Consider the following 6838-nt stretch of genomic DNA (forward strand, 5'->3'; position numbering starts at 1 on the left):
CCACAGACCAACTTCCATGAAGGAATCCTTTGTGCTGAATAACCACTATGGATTAGTGAGGTGTAAATGTTCAAACTCTGCACATCCTGATCAGACTTACATCAGGCAAATGAATAAACAAAACAAAGCAAAACAAGCCCAACCCGAGCAACAACATTTCCATAATAGTTTGAAATAAGATTATTTTGCTTTATTTTTCACTCCATATAGAGTACATAAAAGAGGACAAGGAAGCCCAATTTTTATGATGTCTATGAAGACTAATAATTACATCTTTGTCATTCAGTTAGAGCTCAAATTGCCTGGGAAAGAATGACTTTTAAAAACAGTGTTATCCCAAAATAGGAAAGTGTACTGATACCTGATATATTTTGAAATCTCATTAAATTTCATTGAAAGCTCATTTTTTATTATAGTAAATGAGGTTGAATTTTCACTTTGATTAATAGGCTCCTTCCATTTGGCAGAAACAGTAAGATTAATTTAACAGCAGAGATAGTTTGGATTGTGTCCTGTGTTTTATTTTTAGCCTTTTATGTTGATCGAATAGAATTAATCTTGCCATCTTATAACTTACAGTCAGGCCTTCAGCAGCTCAGGGTGCATGCTAGTATCATTTACCCTTTACCATCCACATCAATGAGGTCCTATTAATCAGTTATTGTAATGAGCTGCAAGTGTAGTGTAAGCCATTAATTCATTTACAAAAACCAGCAGGGAAACTAAAGTCTCATTTGTTTCTTTTTTGTGTATTTAGCACAGTCTAAATACCTGTTGCCCTTTATGGAGGCAACCACCAAAATGGCCTCACTCAGGTCAGGCGCTATTGCCTCCTGCTACCAGCCATATTTTTGCACCACATGTGAATAATCCTTTCCTGATACAAGGGGAAGGCAGCAGTTAGTCCTTTGCTATGGGATTTAGCTTCAGAAATTATTGGCAAAAGAGGATAAAAATTTGTGTTGCACATTAAGCTCCCTTTCTTTTCCCTCATTAGTTGCCAAAGTGTTTGTTATCACTTTAAGTGAAATTTGAGCATGGCTTTTTATTCTGCTCAACAGTCTTTGTACTCAATGTCTGTGAATATATTCCAGGTCTCCCTTACTGTTTGCACCCTGTCCCATCACTGCTTCTATTGCTCCTTTTTCAGAGAAACTGTCTACATGCCTTGCCTTTAACCCTCCCGATTCCTCTGCTTCATGTCTCTCATGTAACTCATGGTCAGATTGGTGTTGCAAGTTCAGCTTTGAATGCATGGAAGTGCATGTAACCACAGTCTGGTTTGTGGCAAAAGTGTAGACATCTTTGTGTTTGCAGATGTAGTGGGTTTACGTGGCAAAGTTTTGGTAGCAGGGGGCCATAGGGGTGGCTTCTGTGAGAAGGACATAGAAGCTACCCCATGTTTGGTAAGGGCCCCACTGCTGACCAGAGCTGAGGCAATAAATGATGTTGTTTTGCGCCTCTGTGAGAGCATATTTAAGAAAGAAAAAATGCTGCACCACACAGCAGCTGGGAGAGTGAGAGGAGTGAGGAACAGCCTTGCAGGTGTCAAGATCAGTGAAGAAGGAGGGAGACCGGTGCTCCAGGTGCCGGAGCAGAAGTCCCCTGTGGCCTGTGGTGAGGACCATGGTGAAGCAGGATGTCCCCCTGCAGCCCATGGAGTACCACGGTGGAGCAGGGTTCCACGCTGCAGCCCGTGGAGGAGACCATGGTGGAGCAGGTGGACCTGCAGCGATGGAAACTGCAGCCTGTGGAAGACCCCTGCTGGAGCAGATTCCGGGCCGGACCTGCAGCCCGTGGAGAGGAGCCCACGCAGGAGCAGGTGACCTGGCAGGAGCTGCTGCCCGTGGGGGACCCAGGTTGAAGCAGTTTGCTCCCGAGGGATGGACCCTGCGGTACGGACCCATATCTGGAGCAGTTCTTGAAGAGCTGCTGCAGCCTGTGGGCAGCCCACGCCGGATCAGTTCAGCAAGGACTGCATCCCGTGGGAGGGACCCCACAGCACAGGGGACGAGAGTGACCAAGAAGGAGCGGCAAAGAAGCGCTGTAGATTGACCATAACCCCCATTTCCCCGTTCCCCTGCACCACTCGGGGAGGAGGTGGAAGAGGGTGGATGGGGGGGTGAAGGTGCTTTTGGTTTTTTTCCTGTGTTTCTTGCTTCTCTAGCTCATTAGTAACAGGCAATAAATCTTACTATCTCCCTATGCGGAGTCTGTTTTGCCCGTCACAATAATTACTGCACAATCTCCCTGTCCTCATCTCAACCCTTGATCTCTTTTCATTATATTTTCTCCCCGTTCCTCTTTGAGGAGGTGGAGTGAGAGAGTGGTTGTGATGGAGCTCAGCCGCCCACCCGAGTAAAACCACCACAGCAGATGAAAAGGAAATACAGCTTGTGAAGAAGGCTAAAGAGGTATTTTGAGCCTCTAAGACTCTGAAAATTCAGGAGCACTTCCCCTTACTGAAACAGTATGGGTTTTAAAGACAGTTCCTGTGGCCAGAAGTATTTCCTCTTTTACCTTTTTACCTTGGAGGCAAGAAATGCTAAAAGACAGATTAGATTTTCCATTTTCTTTCACTTAAAAAAGTATGAATATAATTGTTAGTGTCTGAAACTGATAAAATCAGTGTAAAATTTGTCAATTATTCCAGTGGATCTCTACCTTCCAAAAAGAAGCTTTTCAAAGTTGGAAATTTCATTTGAAGTGTTTTTCAATTTTGAGAAGCAAACCTAACCAAAATAATTAATTTGGAGATTATGTGTTGTCACACATCATTCTAAGCATTCTCCTTCTTGAAATATCTTAAAAGTTGAATGTTTGTAAAACTAGAAAGTGAACAGAAGTTACTTACACTTAAAGTTACCTACACAAGTCTGGTCCTGGGCCAGCATGAGTTTCCATACGTCTTACTAAATACTTAAGTAATTTCATCTCACTAATGGCTTTTTTTTTTTTTTTTTTTTTTTTTTTTTCAGGTCAGTTTTGATTTCCAGTTCCTAGTTGGGGTTCTAATTTCTTTACTTTTAATGAAGCTGGGCTTTGATCTGTGAGGAAAGGCTTAGCAGTCTTTCACAAAGCCAGGAAGAGAAAGAAAGTTGTGCCAGCATCATTATTAGCTGGCAACTAAGACACTCGCCTTGATACTAGATGTTTGTGGAATCTGGCTTTGAATAAAGCACAGAAGAGACTTGAACTCAGATTTTCTGTAAGCTGGAGGCATGATCAACCCACTCAGCTAAAAATGAATGTGTGTCTTCCTTTTCTCTTTAATTAATGATATCTAAATATCTTCTAAGCTGGAATGAATTTACATATTAAAATGTAAAATCAAGGTCCTTGTATATTTTTTCTGTGTAATATCTGTTCTAGAATATTCTCTGATTTTCTCTTAAAGTCAAAGCAAAATGTCCAAACCCTCTTACTCTGAACAGAGAAGAGCCCATAAGATTTATGTCTTCTGGGAACATGCTCTTTTCACAACAGTTTTCTAAACAGATTTGGTATTCCATTTTGTGATATGTATGACATGTAACTGAAGTGAGGCCACAGGAACAATCCACCTAGGTGATCACCTAGTTATAAAAGATGGAGTTGTGGCTGTGGAAACAAGCCAGAGGTAGGCTACTCATAGACTACAGGCTCCTGAAGAAGTTGTCTTGCTCAGGGTCTTGTAATGTTGTGTCTAGAGTTGTGTCTACTGAGGGTCCATTCCAGTGCATTTGCGGGTCATGCTGCCTTTACTGAACAAAGGAAGAAAAAGAAGCTTTATCATGAAATAACATCTTGCCATTTCTTCCTTTCTTCTTTCTTATCTTCCTTGCTCAAATCACTCTCTCCCTCTGCCTTTTTTTTTTTTTTTTTTTTTTTTTTTATCTATACATAAAGGAGTTTTATTTGACCCTGCTATGCTTTTATTAATGACATATAATTATTGACTAAATGTGAACTCAATGCCAGCAGTAGCAAATGTGGAGCAGCCCTGTCCCTTAGAAGCATTGTTCCCTTGATGTGGGGACAGGTAACTTTACAGCTAATTCACTAAAAGCCTGTACCTATTGATTACAGAGTCTGTGGAGCAAGCATCATTAGAACCATTAATAAAATCATATGTGAAGTAAAGAATGTGTGGTTTCAAGTGCCTTGCTGCGGTAGAGAATATTAAATTACTTGTTCAGGATAGAAGTTCTTCATATTGCACTTTCAGCACTATGCTAACAGTTTAGTTCACTTTAATGAGGGAGATATTTTAAATGTAACGGGAGGGGAGCCATTTAAATAACTGTAGGTTATTACTGGAAAGTTATATTCTATGGCTGATGTGATAATAGAGTAAGATAATTTTAACTAACTTTAGAGATAATGAAATAAATGTATACACATACAGTTATAATGATGACTGTCCTAAATGGCTATCTCCGTCATGAGTGTGGATCACTAGATGGCATTCTTGCCTGAAGGCTCTAAGGACCTTGGTCCCACTAAGTCATTCCTAAAACAGGGAAGTCAACAGAGTGCTGTAAGAAACCCTGCTTTAGGTTCACTAGACTGCTGTTGCAATGTTACATTAAGGTTTCACCTGTCTCTGATGTCTGCGATGACAAAGATGATGCTTCCTCTAATTCTCAGCCGACAAGATAGGAAGGGATACTGAATTGCATTACATAGCCCTGCCATAAATTGGCAAAGGTTGAGCTTAACAGCAGGTAAGTCTTCTGCCCTGCTGCTGTGATCATAAAACCTGGTGCAGAACCCTGGTCATTGCACTGTTCAGTTCTGGCTGCCCCACTGATATGAACTATCAAGTTCTTGGGCAGAGTCTTTTCTTTACTTTTATTTGTGTCTTACTTTTAAGAGCTTTATACTGGGAGAGATGCTGTACTTAATTTCAGTAGTGGCACGTAACGGCTCTCTGACATTAAATTTTACTGTTTCTAACATCAGATTATGGAGAAGAAATAAAATATCCACAGTTTTGCTGTTCTATACTCTTAAAAATGAAGTCTGGTTTGATCCTAGACAACTGGCGGTGGTGGTCTTAAATTATGAGGCACTGTGGTGAAAGCTCTTATATATTTTTATTTTCTTTAGACTTCTACAACAGTTTGTGAGTTTTCATTTTGACAGCTTATTTTTCATACTAGGAAGTGATTTGGAAGTTGAAGTTGTTGGGGCCCATTTTGAAATACTTGGTGTAAGTAATTTAGAGGAATGTCATATGAGTTACTCCTGAAAAAGGTGGCAACAAATATGTAATGTCATTTTTTAATTTAATTGTTGTCTCTGCAATATCTTGTGGCAGTGAGTTCCAGACATGAAGTTTGTGCTGTAAACAGAAAATTACATCTCCAGTTGTTCACAGTGTTGCACTTTTGAGCTCATAACTCACATCTGTACATATTGTATGGAAAGCAGGTCTCCTATAGCTGTCCGTGGCAAAGAACAATGAAAATATGTGACTCATCCTTTTTCTATTAAAATAATAATGCCATTTAGCATTTATATGACTCTGTGCTTAAAGTCTTTTACAGACATTAACCAATTCATCCTCATAACAGCGCTCTGCTATGTTTAGCCTACAATTAGGGGCTGTGTTGAAAACTGACTGCTGTCCTCGTTAATTACCGTGCGAAAGCTGAGCTATCAGCATCAGCTCTGGGTTTGCTCATTCGCAGCAATACATGGCAGCATTCGCCTAGCCTCCAATCCTCTGCTAGGAAGCTTTCATAAATGTTGTGTCTGCCTGTATCTTGACCTGGTAATTAGAAACACTACATCTTCCCGGTCACTTTGGAGAGTAAAACAGAAGAAAATAAATGAATAAGTCACACCAGCACTCTGTGTTGTCCTTGTGTTTTCTAAGCTGGTTAAATTACTCATAAATAAGAAATGAGAAAGACATTTGTCATATAAGCAGGCTGGAAGCAATTTTTTTACTGCACATGGAATTTCTGATTATGTGTTTGTAAAGTCTGAACCTAAATACCTACATAGTTTTTGAAATTACAATTATATGAAAAAAAAATGAGAAAAACCTTGTCTGTTAACTTTTTAGATTGCCAAAAATTCTGAAGTTATAAAGGGTTTTTAATAACAAGATCAGTAGATAAGTGAATCTTCACTACATATCTGAAAGATATTACTATTTTAAACTTGGTAAACTCAGACATGAAAACTTAATGGTCACATAACAAAATAGCGGTGAAAAGAACTTAAAGCTCGTAGCCTCCAGTTCTGTGCCTTTACTTTGCTCGTATTTGACATTCTCTTCCTAAGGCCTCCTCTCATGTCAAATGCCAAGAGCATCTGTAACAGGCTGTCCTTACAATTACAAATATCCCAGCCTTGAACTGTGAACTTTAAGATAGCAATTCCAATTACTTTGGCTTCTGCACCATTTATTTCAGTTCATGTCACTGTGGGTGGAAAAGGCAACTGAAACTCCTGCATTACCCTTTAGGGATTCCTTTTGGTATTCATTAGAACGTGAAGAATATCAAGGCTGAAGTTAAACTTGCAGTAAACTGTGAAAATGTACTTTGTTCCATCTCTTCTTTTTGTATCTCAGCTGACAACTCTCCAAGAAAATGAAGATTTTGAAGATACCGAGTGTCATGTTTAACAGCCAGCCTGTTCTTTATTTGAAAATTAATAGCATTGGTACACTTCTACATTATTTAAAATACATATATTGTCAAATTTCATGCAAGCTAGGGAACAGATTTGGGTTAAAAGCTGCCTGTTGGAAGGTGCTTTGAGTTTTATCACATGCAAAAATAATTTTTTTTTTTTTTTTTTTTCAAATTCAAGGGACAGTTGAACCCTAATCACTCGAATG

This window comes from Oxyura jamaicensis, chromosome Z (genome assembly GCF_011077185.1).
Source record: "Oxyura jamaicensis isolate SHBP4307 breed ruddy duck chromosome Z, BPBGC_Ojam_1.0, whole genome shotgun sequence".
In the NCBI taxonomy this organism is placed as follows: Eukaryota; Metazoa; Chordata; class Aves; order Anseriformes; family Anatidae; genus Oxyura; species Oxyura jamaicensis.